Here is a 17,179-nt window from a genome sequence, read left to right as displayed (position 1 = left end):
GTTGAAAGCTCTACCACAGGGTTGTCCGCCATCTTTTCTTTTGTTGGGGCACGCATTTCTAAAATGGCCCATTTGTCCGCATTCGTAGCACTTTTTCGGTCCATTGGTGTTCGGCTTCCCATTCAAAGTGGTGACCTTGCAGTCCTTCCCGATATGCCCAGTCCGTTGGCACTTTTCGCAAACAACATTACAATACCTAGTATGGTGCTTGTAGCACCACTTGCATTGTGGTAAGGTTCCTTTGTAGTTTGGGTTTGAGTTGGTGTTCGGATTGGGGTTTCCACCGTTGTTGTTTCCTCTGAAACCCTCATGTCATTTCGCCGAGTTTTGGTCATAGGTCCTTCCCCTGTTGTTATCCCATTTGCGCTTCTCACTACTACCCGCTTCAGACTTAGCCTTTTCCGGTTCATCGATGATAATTTGATTCATTAAAGTATGCGCCATGCGCATTGCCTCCGGGACATTAGGTGGCTTGGACGAGGTGACGTTTCCCTTAATGCTCTTAGGAAGTCCCTAGAAGTACCTTTCCATTCGTTTGAACTCCGGTGTAACCATGGTAGGACACATCAGGGCTAGTTCCAAAAATCTCCGGTTGTAGCTATCAAGGTCATTCCCAACGGCCTTTAACTGCATAAATTCCATTTCCATCTTCTGGATCTCGGTCCTAGGCCAATATTCCTCAATCAGGGCCCCTTTGAATTCTTCCCATGGAGTAGCAAACGCCTCATCAATACCTTTTGCTTGAGCCAACGTGTTCCACCACGTTAGTGCGCCGTTAGACAGCTGATAATGCTAAAAACGAACATATATTTCATAGCATTATTCCTCAAGAAAGACAAGCTTTTAGTTGCAATTGTTCTATTTACAAGTGATATTCGTTTAAATAATAAAAGGTGAAGACAAAAGGTAGATTCGACGAATTGAAGACGCAAACGACCAAAAAGCTAAAAAGTACAAAATACAATCAAAGAGGTTCCAATTATTGATAAGAAACGTCTCGAAATTACAAGAGTACAAGATTCAAAGCGCAAAGTACAAGATATTAAATTGTACGCAAGGACGTTCGAAAATCCGGAACCGGGACCAGAGTCAACTCTCAACGCTCGACGCAACGGACTAAAAATTACAAGTTAACTATGTATATAAATATAATATAATATATAATTAATTATATAAATTATATATATATTATATTTATATAATAAACCGTCGGTAAACAAAGAGCCAAAATGGAGTGAGCTGTAATTGCAAACTCCGTGACTCGCGGAGTTTGACGAAGGAATGGGCCGCGAGTCGCGGAGCCCCAAAAACTGAAACTCCCTATAAAGCCCAACGAATTCTGATCAATTTTTCATCCAATATCCATCAATCTCTCTATCTATATACGTAATATTTATATTTATAATTTATATTTTAATTTTAATTTTAATTTTAATCCTAATAATAAGGGTATGTTAGCGAATGTTGTAAGAGTGTAAAGTCGAAATTCTGTCCGTGTAACGCTACGCTATTTTTAATCATTGTAAGTTATGTTCAACCTTTTTAATTTAATGTCTCGTAGCTAAGTTATTATTATGCTTATTTAATACCGAAGTAATCATGATGTTGGGCTAATTACTAAAATTGGGTAATTGGGCTTTGTACCATAATTGGGGTTTGGATAAAAGAACGACACTTATGGAAATTAGACTATGGGCTATTAATGGGTTTTATATTAACTAAACAATACCTTGTTAATTTAATATACAAACTTATAATTCGACGTATTTATATATAACCACATACGCTTGACTGGGTACGGTGGGCGGGATATCTATAAATACCAATAATTATTCATTTTACCGGATATGAAACTGGATTAATAGTTAATAGACTTGTTGAAACAGGGGTGAATTACATTCAAGGGTAATTGGTGTAATTGTTAACAAAGTAGTAAAACCTTGGTTTACACGCAGTCGATAACCTGGTGTATTCATTAAACAAAGTATTAAAATCTTGTTACAATTCGAATCCCTAATTAGTTGGAATATTTGACTTCGGGAATAAGAATAATTTGACGAAGGCTTTCGCTCTTTATATTTATGACTGATGGACTATTATGGACAAAATCCGTATGGACATATTAAATAATCCAGGACAAAGGACAATTAACCCATGGGCATAAAACTAAAATCAACACGTCAAACATCATGATTACGGAAGTTTAAATAAGCATAATTCTTTTATTTCATATTTAATTTCCTTTATTTTATATTTAATTGCACTTCTAATTATAGCACTTTTATTTATTGTTATTATATTTAATTGCACTTTTAATTATCGTACTTTTTAATTATCGCAAGTTTATTTTATCGCACTTTTATTATTCGCAATTTAATTATCGTTATTTACTTTACGCTATAAATTAAGTCTTGTATTTATTTATTATTTTACATTTGGTTTTAACTGCGACTAAAGTTTTAAAATCGACAAACCGGTCATTAAACGGTAAAAACCCCCCTTTATAATAATAATATTACTTATATATATATTTGTATTTTTATAAATTTAAACTAATATAGCGTTAAGCTTTGTGAAAAAGATTCCCTGTGGAACGAACCGGACTTACTAAAAACTACACTACTGTACGATTAGGTACACTGCCTATAAGTGTTGTAGCAAGGTTTAAGTATATCAATTCTATAAATAAATAAATATCTTGTATAAAATTGTATCGTATTTAATAGTATTTCATATTAAAAATTAATAGTATTTTATAACACTCTGCTCAAACATCAAGTATTTTTGGCGCCGCTGCTGGGGATTCGCTTAAAAATCGGAAGCGCAACGCTAATTTATAAAATAAAATAAAAAAGATTTTTATTTTTAGTTTACTTTTATAAAAATACGTTTTTGTAAAAAATACGTTTTTAATTATTCAAAAATATAAAAAGAAAACAAAAATATAAATATTTTTAAGAGTTTGTTAATATTTAAATTTTATAAAGTTTCTTTATTTTTATTTTATAAAAATATAAGTTTTATTTAAATATTTTGTGTTTATTTAGAACATAAAAAAAAAACGCGTCAAATTTTAAACTGTACCTGTGTTGAAAATTGGAACCCCACGACTCGCGGAGTTTGCTGCTTGGAATACCGCGACTCGCGGAGACACTCTGACACAGGTGACAGAACCCTAATTTCGCATTAATTACGGATTTTATAATTATTATTATTAATAAACCCTAATTACTTAATTATTAATATAATTAGTTTAAGTTTTTAAATTAAATTGTATTTTAAATTTTAATTAGTTTTATTATATATATAAATTAATAGTTTTATAAAATAAATAATATAAACATAATATTCTTATAAAAATTGTACTTTTTACAACTTTTAGTTTATTTTTATATTTTGTCCCTTTTTAATCGTTTTAGCGTAATATTTGTATTTTTAGCTCATATTTAGTTTTAAACTTAGTTTTGGCCATAGTTATTTTTACTTCTAGATTTTTAGGCTTTGCCGTAGAATTTCTTAAGTGCTTTTTCTTTAGACTAAGATTTAGGTACTTTAGAATTTTGCGACGCCTTTTTAAGTTTTAGTTTCTTTTTAAGTTATTTCCATTTGGGATTTAGTTTTTCCTGTAAGCTTTAATATTTTTAGACAACTTTTACCTATGTATCAATTATCATTCCAATTAATAATCTCAATTTGCGATTATAATTTTAAGTTAGTTGTGGTAATAAGGTTAGGTTAGTCTAGTGTTTTTAAGTTTTATAAGTCATTTTTTTTTTTTTTCTTATTTTTCGACGCCTTTTATTTTTCACCCCTTCTCTTTTTCGATCTTTTTCGACGCGCTCTTTTTCTTTCTTATTTCTCGCTATTCTAGTTTTTAGGACATAGATTTTTATTCTACTTCTTATCTAAATTTCTTAAAATTACGAAAATTTATTTTAAGTGGTTAAATTGATAGACATCAAAATTTTCTGGTTCGTAGTAATAGTTGGATTTGTACGTGGACCGGGTTATTGGAGCCAAACAGTCCTCAATTATATTGAGACCAAACGAATCATGCCCCTCTGCTGCATCTTTTGGCTATTCGAAACGTGGGCAAAATCAGAAAAGTCTATTAATTGGATAACTTATATAATTTTTCTTTCCTTTTTAAAAAAACTAATAGGATATTCAGTGAATGCACTGAGCAAGACGTTCACCACCTTTTGTATGTTCACCACCTGTAACTAGATCAAGACATTTAGCAAATATTACTGCCGTTGATTTTTCTTTAGAATCGTCATCCAGTCGACCAAGTACTCCAGTTCAAATTTCTGATAATCCATTTTTTGAACCTGATGTGCAGCGGGGTGTATATAAAATAGTTATTAATTTTAGCAGGAAATACTATTAAATACGATACAATTTTATACAAGATATTTATTTATTTATAGAATGGATATACTTAAACCTTGCTACAACACTTATAGGCAGTGTACCTAATCGTAAAGTAGTGTAGTTTTTAGTAAGTCCGGTTCGTTCCACAGGGAAATCTTTAAACAAAGCTTAACGCTATATTAGTTTACTTTTATAAAAATACAAATATATATATATATAAGTAATATTATTATTATAAAGGGGGTTTTTACCGTTTAATGACCGGTTTGTCGATTTTAAAACTTTAGTCGCAGTTAAAACCAAATGTAAAATATTAAAAATAAATACAAGACTTAAATTAAAGCGTAAAGTAAATAACGATAATGAAATTGCGAATAATAAGAGTGCGATAAAATAAACTTGCGATAATTAAAAAGTACGATAATTAAAAGTGCAATTAAATACAATAATAATAAAAATGCGATAATTAGAAGTGCAATTAAATATAAAATAAAGGAAATTAAATATGAAATAAAAGAATTATGCTTATTTAAACTTCCGTAATCATGATGTTTGACGTGTTGATTTTAGTTTTATGCCCACGGGTTAATTGTCCTTTGTCCTGGATTATTTAATATGTCCGTCTGGTTTTTGTCCATAACAGTCCATCATTCATAAATATAAAGTGCGAGTGTCCTCGTCAAATTATCCTTATACCCGAAGTTAAATATTCCAACTAATTGAGGACTTAAACTGTAACAAGATTTTAATACTTTGTTTAATAATTACACCAGGATGTCGACTGAGTGTAACCCAAGGTTTTAATATTTTGTTATCAATTATACCAAGTGTCCTTTTACATAATTTCACCCCTGTTTTAATTGTTCTAGTGGCTATTAATCCATTCCCGTGTCCGGTTAAATGAACGATTATTCGTACATATAAATACCCCGCCCATCGTGTCCGATTGAGTGTATATGGTAATTTATAGGGACGCCCAATTGTAAATCTTTATATTAACATTAACAAACTATCATTTAGTTAAACAAATATAAAGCCCATTAATAGCTCATAGTCTAATTTCCACAAGTGTCGTTCTTTTGTTCAAACCCCAATTATGGTACAAAGCCCAATTACCCAATTTTAGTAATTAGCCCGACATCATGATTACTTCGGATTAAATAAGCATAATAATAACTTAGCTACGAGACATTAATATAAAAAGGTTGAACATAACTTACAATGATTAAAAATAGCGTAGCGTTACACGGACAGAATTTCGACTTACACCCTTAAAATATTCGCTAACATACCCTTATTATTAGAATTATAATTAAAATTAAAATATAAATTATAAATATATATATATATATATATATATATATATATATATATATATATATATATATATATATATATATATATATATATATTTTACGTATATATGAGAGAAAAGAGAAAGATGGATATATTTTTTGGTGCACCAAAGCTCGATTTTTATAGGCATGTGGGCTGGAACTGGGGCTCATGCGATCGCATGGATTTATGCCTTCCAGGCCATGCGATCGCATGGCCAGCTGGGGAGGCTCATTTTTGGTTGTTTTCTTCTGCCGACGGTTTTATAAATAATATAATAATTTAAATAATTATAAGAATTATTTAAATATTATATTATATTTATGTGCATAGTTGACTTGTAATTTTTAGTCCGTTGCGTCGAGCGTTGAGAGTTGACTCCGGTCCCGGTTCCGGATTTTCAAACGTCTTTTCGTATAATTTAATATCTTGTACTTTGCGTTCCGCAACTTGTACTCTTGTCATTTTTAGACGTTTCTCATCAATAATTTGAACCTCTTTGATTGTATTTTGTACTTTTGAGCTTTTTGGTCGTTTGCGTCTTTAATTCGTCGAATCTGTCTTTTGTCTTCACCTTTTATTATTTAAACGAATATCACTTGTAAATAGAACAATTGCAACTAAAAGCTTGTCTTTCTTGAGGAATAATGCTATGAAATATATGTTCGTTTTTAGCATTATCAAATATTCCCACACTTGAGCGTTGCTTGTCCTCAAGCAATATCGTCTTGAAATACTAGAATCACTTCTTTATTCTTCACACTTTGTACATCAGTGATTTCTATACGGCGGTATAAACAATGATAGTAACGATAGAACCATGGTTAAAGGTGGGTGTGTCATCCACAGTTGCCTCGGGTTTAGGTCAACGACACTTGCAATCAAATAGCCGATTTACTTTCGATTTCCAAAGCAAAGTGCACATTTGAAAGGCGGTTTACAGTCCCAAATGACTATGAAAATGTAGATCCTTAAAGAAATTGGATCTTTATGAAAACATTTGATCTTTGAAAATTCAATCTAGCTTTTACCTTAGATAAGTTTTCCGGAATACCCCTTCACCGGTGTTTGCAAAATGTTTTTGTGGGTTTTGTGGGTTTCAGATTTGAAAATTTTAGCTCAAAACTTATGGTTTTGTGTCACCCACTTGCTAACCTTGTATTGGGAAAGCAACACGTCCAGTATACTTGTCCCGTATATTACCTTTCGATAAACTACCGTCCGGTTGTAAAGGAAAGCGTTGAATAAGCAACCGTTAAGGCAATGTCCCCTGACATGCTTTTAATTATGGTCTATAACGTGTCGGATGCAATTACTATCCTTGGTAGGAGCAATAGTAAAGCTCACCCTTATGATTTTTCGGTCTGGCACAAGGTCCTGTCTTTGACCATGCTATGCAACCACCGTTCTTACGGTTGACACCCGATTTGGTTCAGGTGACCTAATGAATTCCAGGTGAATTCCTAGGATTTTACGTTCAATGGTAATGAACGTATTAAAAATAGGGTTTTCAGAAAACAAATCGGTTTGTAATTTTGATCAAAATATTTTCTCGTTCAAGCTCGAGTTTAGATATCATTGAATTTCATGAGTTTGAATTCTCAATCTTTAAGGTCAATCTCTAGGATTGAGTAATATCAGTCTTAAAAGCTGATTTTTAATCTTTAAGAAGATTATCCTTTCTGGGGATCTGATTCATTAGTCTTATCCAGCTAATTTGCATGGTGCCCCCCATTGTACGAGATAAATCCTTCTCATGGTTAGGATAAATCTGACCACTTGGTGACCCTGTTTAATGCTGAGGTCCGTGGATTTCCTGCTGATTTTAGAGATGACTTTTCTAGATTTTTCGTCAACCTACAGCTGGTCTGGACGACAACTTCATGACCTAAATCAAGAAGCGCGTTTCTTTTTCGGAAGACTTTACTTCCTTTTAATGATGGAATTGATTCATCGTGTAAATCCATCTCTTCTTTTCTTTCATCGGGTAAAATGGTTTAGTTTAGTCCAAAGCAAAAGTATTTTCAGTTATTTGTTACAGATATATGTGACATATGTTTAAGATAACTTGGTAAATTTTCCCACACTTGGCTTTTATTTTCCTTTTTATCGTCCTCTATTCCATTTTAAATGAATTTCAACATTTTGGTTTGTTTCTCAATTTATGTCCTTTCCGAGGTTACAATAATTTCGGTGTTAACACCTAGTTTTATCGTTCATAAATATGTATAAACATGATTTTGAGTTCATTTAATTGAAAATTTTGAAAATTTTTACTAGAATTGGGTAGTCAGTATATAAGACTAGGGCTGTTCTTTATTATCAGAGAGCACTAGATTCTAATACAACTACTACGTTACTAGTATTTTTAATGGTAACCAAGTGTATAAAGATAAAAATTTTAAAAATCCGAAAGAATTTAACCCCTTCCCACACTTAAGATCTTGCAATGCCCTCATTTGCAAGAAATCAGTACAATTTAAATTATTGAGGGTGATTAGCGTAGAAATGATTAAATTTTACCAAAGTTTCCAAATATATTGGCGTTTGTTTGCTGAATGATAAATGGTGCATAGCATTTGTTCATTTCGTCTGTTGTTACATCACATTTATTTGTCATCTTGTCGTCAAAATTAGTAGCTTTTGCTGAACTTAATGCCAGTCTTTGAAAATGCGCTGTTTTACCCTGTTTTGAACAATTGACAATATACATACATACAAGTATAATCATGCATGGCAATTTGAAATGGGACTTAATATCCCACTTTCAAATTCTAAATATGAAATATTAGTACACAATAATAATAAAATAATAAAAATTACACAAATTTATCCAATAACATAAGTTTAAACATGAAAAAGTCAAAACATAAAAACATAATAATCATAAAAATAACCAAATGGAACTAAATCAGTCTGGATAGGGGTTCCAGTTCATCTCATCGGGTGGGTTCCATTGTTGGTTATAGGTGTTCAGATAGGCTTGGTTATAGTCATACCGGTTAAAGGGTGGTCGGAGATCGGGGCTATGTGGCGGAAAATGAGCAGGTCGAGTAGGTACATAGTTATCTGGTACCTGATATGATAGCTGGCTCATGATTTGGTGCTGATGAACTAACCAGCTATCATGTTGGAGTCGCCTATAATCCTCGTATACTCGCTCGAAGTTCCACTGCTCATACATACTATGTCTTGCCGCGTTCGTCATTGCTTCCTCATCTATACGAACGTGGACGTCAAGAATAGCATCTCGAAAGACATCCCTAATGTCTTCCGCCTCCTCCATTTCCTCGTCTGAGCCTCTCTCTACCTGAGGATGAGATCCCTCATAGGGTACTGCCTGGTTACGTCTACTTTTCAATACCTTAGCACCCACATAAACCTTCAATCCTAAGGGCTCAACCTGTTCTCTACAAATCTGTAATGGACCTCCTTGGTTCCTATCAACACCTAAATACTCTCCAATGAGAGTAACAAAAATACCCCCTCCTTTTATACTCCCGTCCTGCATTCCCTCTAACATTTTAGATAAATAAAAAGCAACACAGTAAGGGATATTGACAAAGCTTCTAGGATCCCGAATACACTTTAGGTAGAATAAATCATATAAGGTAATTTTTTCTTTATTATGACCTCTTTGTGTAATCGAGTTAGCCAAAAATCTATGAATAATACGAAGCTCGGCTCTGTCAATATGTGTATAGGAGTGTCCTCCTGCTCGTGTAAAAACATCAAAATGTGACATACGCCTCCAAATGGCGTCAGCGTCAAAGTTACTATCTACCCGTTCACCATAATGAATCAAGTTTGTACAATCGGGTAATAGCAACTCACCAGGAGTATATATCTATAAGGCCCTGGCCATGTCCAGCATGGACATTCTGTACATCCTACCGCCAAGGATAAACCTAAGAAATCTTCTATCATCTATCCTAACTATATTTGTATCAAGTGATACAGTACTTATCAACTCAACACACCATTCCTTATATACAGGTCTACGAATGGTGAAAAGACGTTCCCAATCTGTAAAAGAAGAACTGCCATACCTTTGAACTAAAAGCTGTCTAACACGGTCAGCTAGATGGACCGTTTCCAAAGGGGCCCAATCAATTACCCTTGGCACCTCTACATTTTTTGTTACCAATTTGAATTTGTTCCTTTGATATGTCTCGTAATCTCTCCATCTTCTATCAAATCTCAGATTAGGATGTAGAGTGTGCTCAGGAATCGTTGGGAATTCTACTGGCGGCCTCATTGGGAATACTATGAATTCATCAACAAACTGTACCGGATCATAATAAGGTATGTGCTGATCAGGCTGTTGTTGTTCCTGTTGTGGTTCTTGTTCGTGTTGCATTTCTGGTTCTGGTTCTGGTGCTGGTGCTGGTCGTCTAGATGATGATGCTCCTGAACCTCCAGTGTCGGCTCTCTGTAAAACACATTAAACACAAAAATTGTGCATCCAAATATGCATTAGTGTTAGCAAAATAACAACTTAAAACAATCACTATAACATGTTAAATCAAAATTAAACTTATACACATTTTCACAATTTTTCACAATTCTACATTTTTCAAATAAGCACATATGAAAATGTATACAAAATTCATAAGCATTTAACTCAAATAACATGTCAAAATATTCATTACTAATAATTAAACAAGTCTCAAATGGCAAATATATCAAATAAATCAAGTTCATGAATTTTGGACTTAAAAAGTCCACTTTAATCTCCAAAAATCATGTTTAGGATCATTGTTTGGATCATTTAACTATCTAAACATGTTACACTACTCAATTTAGCAATAATTCATGACAAAAATCGGCCATAACCTGTTTATATCAAAAAGCCCCAAATTGCTCAAGAACACAAACCCTAGATTTCTAAAAATTTTGAAGTTTTTGGCTTCAAATCATGTTAAATAGCATCAATCTAGGTTATACATGCATAAAATACTAACAATTTAACACTAATTACACTAGAAATTAACAAAATTGCATTAGGTAAAAAATTGGTAATTATAACAAAAACTAGGAATTTATAGAGTTTAGGGGTGTAATTTTTACCAATTTGCTGAGGAATGAGAATCTAGGCATGATTAGAGCAAGAAATTTGATGAATTACGGTGGAAAAATGGCGAAAACTGGTGAATTTTTGGAGTTGGTTCGTGAATGTGTGTGTGTTTTGTGGATGAAGAGCAGACCCGCTGCTGTTTTTGTTTCTGACCTGCATTTGGTCCCCATGCGATCGCATGGGTTCCAAGTGCAAACCCCATGCGATCGCATGGGGTGCCGGCTATAGTGTTTTCTGCTTTTTTTTTTTTTTTTTTTATATAAAACCTTATGCTTTATAAAACTTATAATTAATTAAATTTTAATAATTTTGTTTTCCTTTAGGAGCGAGGGCGTTTCAGATCGTTGTCCTAGTCTGTCTCTCGACAAAATTTTAAAATTTGTCAAATCAAAGCGCGGTTTTTAAAAGTAAAGATTTTTGGGTTTTTTAATGTTTTTGGCATACTTTAATTCAATAAGATTAAAAATAATGATAATAAAAGTTCTCGTCCCTCCCTCGGGTAAAGCAATTTCGGTTCAAAGACCTAGTCTTCAACTTACGACGAATTTTAAAAATCATATTTTTAACTTAATGAGATAAAGTAAATTTTTGTTTTTAAATTCACACAACATAAATATAAAATTCAAAATTAATATTAAAAATTCACATCAAACTTAATTTTAAAAATTCACATTATAAATTCACACCAAACTTAATTTTAAAAATTCACATTATAAATTCACACCAAACTTATATTAATTTTTCAAATATTTACATTTTTTTTTTTTTTAAATATTGTTTTTACAAAGTTTACAATATTAATTTAAGATTTAAATATTAATTTTTAAAAAAACATGGTAAAAATAAAATTAAAAATCTTTTTGGCTAATTTAACTCATGACGAATTTTTGAAATATTTTGGGTTGATTGATTAAAGATATTTATATCTTAAGAATAAACGTTAAATTTCACAGTGATGTAATAAATTTTTGAATGATATCAATAATTTCGGTCGCCAAACCTAATTTTATTCAATACCAATTTAATACTTTTTAGCGAACAAATTAGCATTTATTATCAAAAGGTTAAAAATAAAAATAAAAATAAAAACTGTACAGACATACCTGTGAAATAGATTTCTTAGTTATATGATCTATCCCATTCATAAGATAGTCGGTTTAATTGGTTTTCCATAGCTACATAAGCGTAACCTCGAGCATTCAGCGTCTTTTCTTCTAAACATATGAACGGTCCGTCTCTGCATAAAGTAACAAATTCGGTATTTGAATAGGTTTGATTATTTGAACATTTACCTCCATGTGACCATTTTCCGCATTTGTGACATCTTTCTAAGTGTCGTGCTCTTCTTTTCGCTGCGGATTTTGATTTTCCTTTACCAAATTGTAACTTATTATCTTCGCATCTGGATTCTTTTCTAACTCCGTCCATTCTTTCTCTGATTACTGATACTATTTCACTCGGTAGTATGTCATTATTACGTTTAGTGATCAAAGCGTGTAGCATTAGACCATGGTTTAGTTCACAGGCAGTCTTCATTTTGTAAAAACCTAAAAAAATAAAAATTCAGAATGGGGGGAGAAGACTAGTTCTTTAGGGTCTGCTAGGGAAAGACCATTCGGGTTCCATTTTCGAGAACTACACGAAAACAGAAAATCTAACTCTAACAGAAATACATATTATCCTTTAAAGACTTGATTCTCCCCACACTTAGTTAGCTGTGGTGTCGAAATTATGATTAACTTCGTTGTCGACTTCCATCGGACCATGTATGTAATGTTTAACTCTGTGACCATTAACTTTAAATTCCATCCCATTTGAATTTATTAATTCTATCGTTCCGTATGGGAAAACTCTTTTGACTATGAATGGTCCAGACCATCTTGATTTCAATTTTCCAGGAAATAGCTTGAATCGTGAATTGAAAAGAAGAACTCTGTCTCCTTCTTTAAATTCTTTTGAACTTCTGATTCTTTTATCATGCCATTTCTTCGTTCTTTCTTTATAGATTAACGAATTTTCGTATGCTTCATGTCTTAATTCTTCTAGTTCGTTTAGTTGACTTAATCGTAGATGTCCGGCTTCATGTAAATCAAGATTACATGTTTTCAAAGCCCAAAATGCTTTGTGTTCAATTTCTACTGGAAGATGACATGCTTTTCCATAAACAAGTCTAAAAGGTGTGGTTCCAATTGGAGTTTTGTAGGCTGTTCTAAAAGCCCAGAGTGCATCCTCCAATTTAATGGACCATTCCTTCGGATTTGATCCTACGGTTTTCTCTAGAATACGTTTTAAAGCTCGGTTGGTATTTTCAACTTGTCCACTTGTTTGTGGATGATATGCGGTGGAGATTTTATGAGTTACTCCATATCTTTTAAGAACTTTCTCAAGTTGATTATTACAGAAATGAGTACCCCGATCACTTATTAAAGCTTTCGGTGTTCCAAACCTTGCAAAAAGACGTTTTAAAAAATTGACTACAACTCGTGCATCGTTAGTTGGGAGAGCTTGTGCTTCCGCCCATTTAGATACATAATCAATGGCTACGAGTATATATAGATTATTATGAGATTTTGGAAATGGACCCATAAAGTCAATACCCCAATTGTCAAATACTTCACATACTTGGATGACATTTTGTGGCATTTCATCACGTTGACTTATTTTTCCGGCCCTTTGACATGCATCACAGGATTTGCAAAGAAGGTGTGCGTCTTTGTAAATTGTTGGCCAATAGAATCCAGCTTCATAAACTTTTCTTGCTGTTAGTTGAGGCCCATAATGCCCTCCTGTTAGTCCTGTGTGACAATGGTTTAATATTTTACTAGCTTCATCTCCAAATACACATCGGCGTATTATTCCATCGGGACAACTTTTAAACAAATGTGGATCTTCCCAGAAATAGTGTTTTATATCACTGAAGAATTTCTTTCGTCTTTGGTACGATAATCCTTTTTCAAGGAATCCACAAACTAAGTAGTTTGCATAGTCTGCAAACCATGGGATTTCTTTATAATCTATCTTCAATAGATATTCATCAGGAAAGTTGTCTTGTATGGCCGATTCATTCAGAACTTCTAATTCGGGATTTTCAAGACGAGAAAGATGATCAGCGGCGAGATTTTCTGCTCCTCTTTTATCTCGGATTTCAATATCAAATTCTTGTAAGAGTAAGATCCAACGGATTAATCTTGGTTTAGCATCTTGTTTTGAAAATAGGTATCTAAGAGCAGAATGGTCGGTATAGACCACCGTTTTTGCTAGAACGAGATATGATCGAAATTTGTCAAAAGCAAAGACAATAGCAAGGAGTTCTTTTTCAGTAGTTGTATAGTTCGTTTGTGCTCCTTGTAACGTCTTACTAGCATAATATATAGGTTGAAATCGTTTTTCAATCCTTTGTCCTAAAACGGCTCCCATTGCAAAATCACTTGCATCGCACATTAGTTCAAATGGTAGATTCCAATTTGGTGTTATCATGATCGGCGCATTAGTGAGTTTCTCTTTAAGAATATTAAAAGATTTGATACACTCATCCGAAAAGATGAATGGAGCATCCTTTTCTAGGAGTTTATTCATAGGAGTGGCAATTTTAGAAAAATCTTTTATGAAACGTCGGTAAAAACCGGCATGCCCTAGAAAACTCCTAACTCCTCTAACATTGGTGGGATGTGGAAGTTTAGCAATTACATCTACTTTAGCTCTATCCACTTCAATTCCTTCTTTTGAAATTTTATGTCCAAGAACGATGCCTTCTTTAACCATGAAATGGCATTTCTCCCAATTAAGTACTAGATTTGATTGTTCGCATCTAAGAAGCATTCGTTCCAGATTAACTAGACATGATTCAAATGTATCACCGAAGACTGAAAAGTCATCCATGAAAACTTCCATGCATTCTTCTATCATGTCATGAAAAATCGCCATCATACACCTTTGAAAGGTTGCAGGGGCGTTGCAAAGTCCAAATGGCATGCGTTTGTAAGCAAAAGTACCATAAGGGCACGTGAATGTGGTTTTCTCTTGGTCCTCGGGTGCTATTGGAATTTGAAAATATCCGGAAAATCCATCTAGAAAACAATAGTAACTATTTCCGGCTAATCTTTCCAACATTTGATCTATGAAAGGTAAGGGAAAGTGATCTTTTCTGGTGGCGTCATTTAATTTTCTATAATCAATACATACACGCCATCCTGTTACGGTCCTAGTAGGAATAAGCTCATTTTTCTCATTTGTAATGACAGTCATGCCACCCTTCTTAGGTACGCATTGAACTGGGCTTACCCATGGACTATCAGAAATTGGATATATCAAACCTGCATCTAGCAGTTTAATAATCTCTTTCTTAACTACATCTTGCATATTAAGATTTAGTCTTCGTTGGCGTTGCACATACGTTTTATGACCTTCTTCCATAAGGATTTTATGTGTGCAATACGAAGGACTTATTCCTTTAATATCATGAATCTTCCATGCAATGGCTGGTTTATGAGCTTTCAACACAGAAATGAGTTGTGATTTCTCATTTTCAGTAAGAGAAGACGATATTATTACAGGTAATTCAGATTCACCATGTAAATAAGCGTATTCCAAATGGTTTGGAAGTGGCTTTAACTCTAATTTCGGTGGTTCTTCTATCGATGATTTATATCGATATCTGTCTTCTTCTTTTAGCATTTGAATTTCTTCTGTTGTTGGTTCATATCCATTAGCTATAAGTGTAGCTAACATTTCAGCTTCATCAATTGGTTCATTACCTTCTCCTAAAGAACATTCTCCTGTTCCTTGTAATTCTGGAAATTCTTCTAATAATTCTGCATGTGCATCTATAGTTTGAATATAATAACATGTATCATCTGCATATTGTGGTTGTTGCATTGATCTATCAACTGAAAAGGTAACACTCTCATCCTCTATACTTAGGGTCAATTTCTTACCGAACACGTCTATCATTGCTTTAGCCGTGTTTAAGAATGGTCTTCCTAATATGAGAGGAACTTGAGAATCTTCTTCCATGTCCAGAACAACAAAATCTACTGGAAATACTAAAGTACCAACTTTAACTAGCATGTTCTCCATTATCCCTCTAGGATATTTTATTGATCTATCGGCTAATTGTATGCTTATTCTGGTTGGTTTCAATTCTCCAAGGTCTAGTTTAGTGTATAGTGAATACGACATTAGATTTATACTAGCACCTAAGTCTGCCAATGCTTCTATTGAACTAAGACTACCCAGAAAACATGGAATTGTTAAACTTCCTGGATCAGATAGTTTTTCTGGTATCTTATTCAACAGTACTACTGAACAATTAGCATTCATAGTAACAGCCGAGAGTTCTTCCATTTTCTTTCTATTTGAAATTAGATCTTTCAAGAATTTAGCATATCTAGGCATTCCTGAAATCACATCAATGAAAGGAAGATTTACATTTATCTGTTTAAACATATCCAAAAATTTGGATTGCTCGGCTTCAAGTTTCTCTTTCTTCATTTTACTCGGGTAAGGAAGTGGTGGTTGGTATGGTTTAACATAAGGTTTATCCTTAACTATGTTATCTTCATTAACCTTTTCAACTACCGGTTCTTTTTCCTTATCTTGATCAGGTTGTGGTTCTTGTGGAGTAGAAATGGCTTCATCAGAAGTTACAGGTATTTCAGGTGGTTTAAGTGTTGTACCACTTCTTGTGGTAATGGCTTTAGCTGTTTCATTCCGGGGGTTAGCATTTGTATCACTAGGTAGACTTCCCGGTTTTCTTTCACCTATTAACCTTGCTAGGTTACTTACTTCTTGTTCCAGATTTTGAATAGAAGCTTGTTGATTTCTAAATGCTTGAGCATTTTGTTCATTAGTTTGTTTTTGAGATGTGAAAAACTGCGTTTGAGTTTCAACTAGCTTCGTCATCATATCTTCTAAATTCGGCTTTTTATCATCGGTTTGTTGTGGTGGTTTATTTTGAAAATTAGGTCTTTGCTGATTGTAAGTATTATTGGATACTTGTTGATTGCTAGGACCTTGTTGGTTGTTGTATGGAATATTTCGGTTATAATTCTGGTTTTGATTGTAAATCGGTCTTGGCGGTTGATAATTATTCTGATAATTATTTCCAGGCCTTTGGTTTATGTATGAAATATTCTCTCTTTGTTCCATTGTTAATTCAATACTGAGACAATCTTTTGTCAAATGTGGTCCTCCACACTGCTCACAACTAATTCGTATTGAGTGAATATCCTTAGTCATCTTTTCCATTCGTCTCTCCACAGCATCTATCTTTGCGGAAATGGAATCTAAGTCATGGCTAGAATCGGCTCTAGCTGCTTTAGATGATCTAATGATATCTTTTTCTTGGTGCCACTCATGTGAGTGGGAAGCAGTATTATCAATAATTTTGTAAGC

Source organism: Rutidosis leptorrhynchoides, chromosome 2, assembly GCF_046630445.1.
Source record: "Rutidosis leptorrhynchoides isolate AG116_Rl617_1_P2 chromosome 2, CSIRO_AGI_Rlap_v1, whole genome shotgun sequence".
NCBI classification, from domain to species: Eukaryota; Viridiplantae; Streptophyta; class Magnoliopsida; order Asterales; family Asteraceae; genus Rutidosis; species Rutidosis leptorrhynchoides.
Note: the sequence above shows the minus strand (reverse complement) of the source record.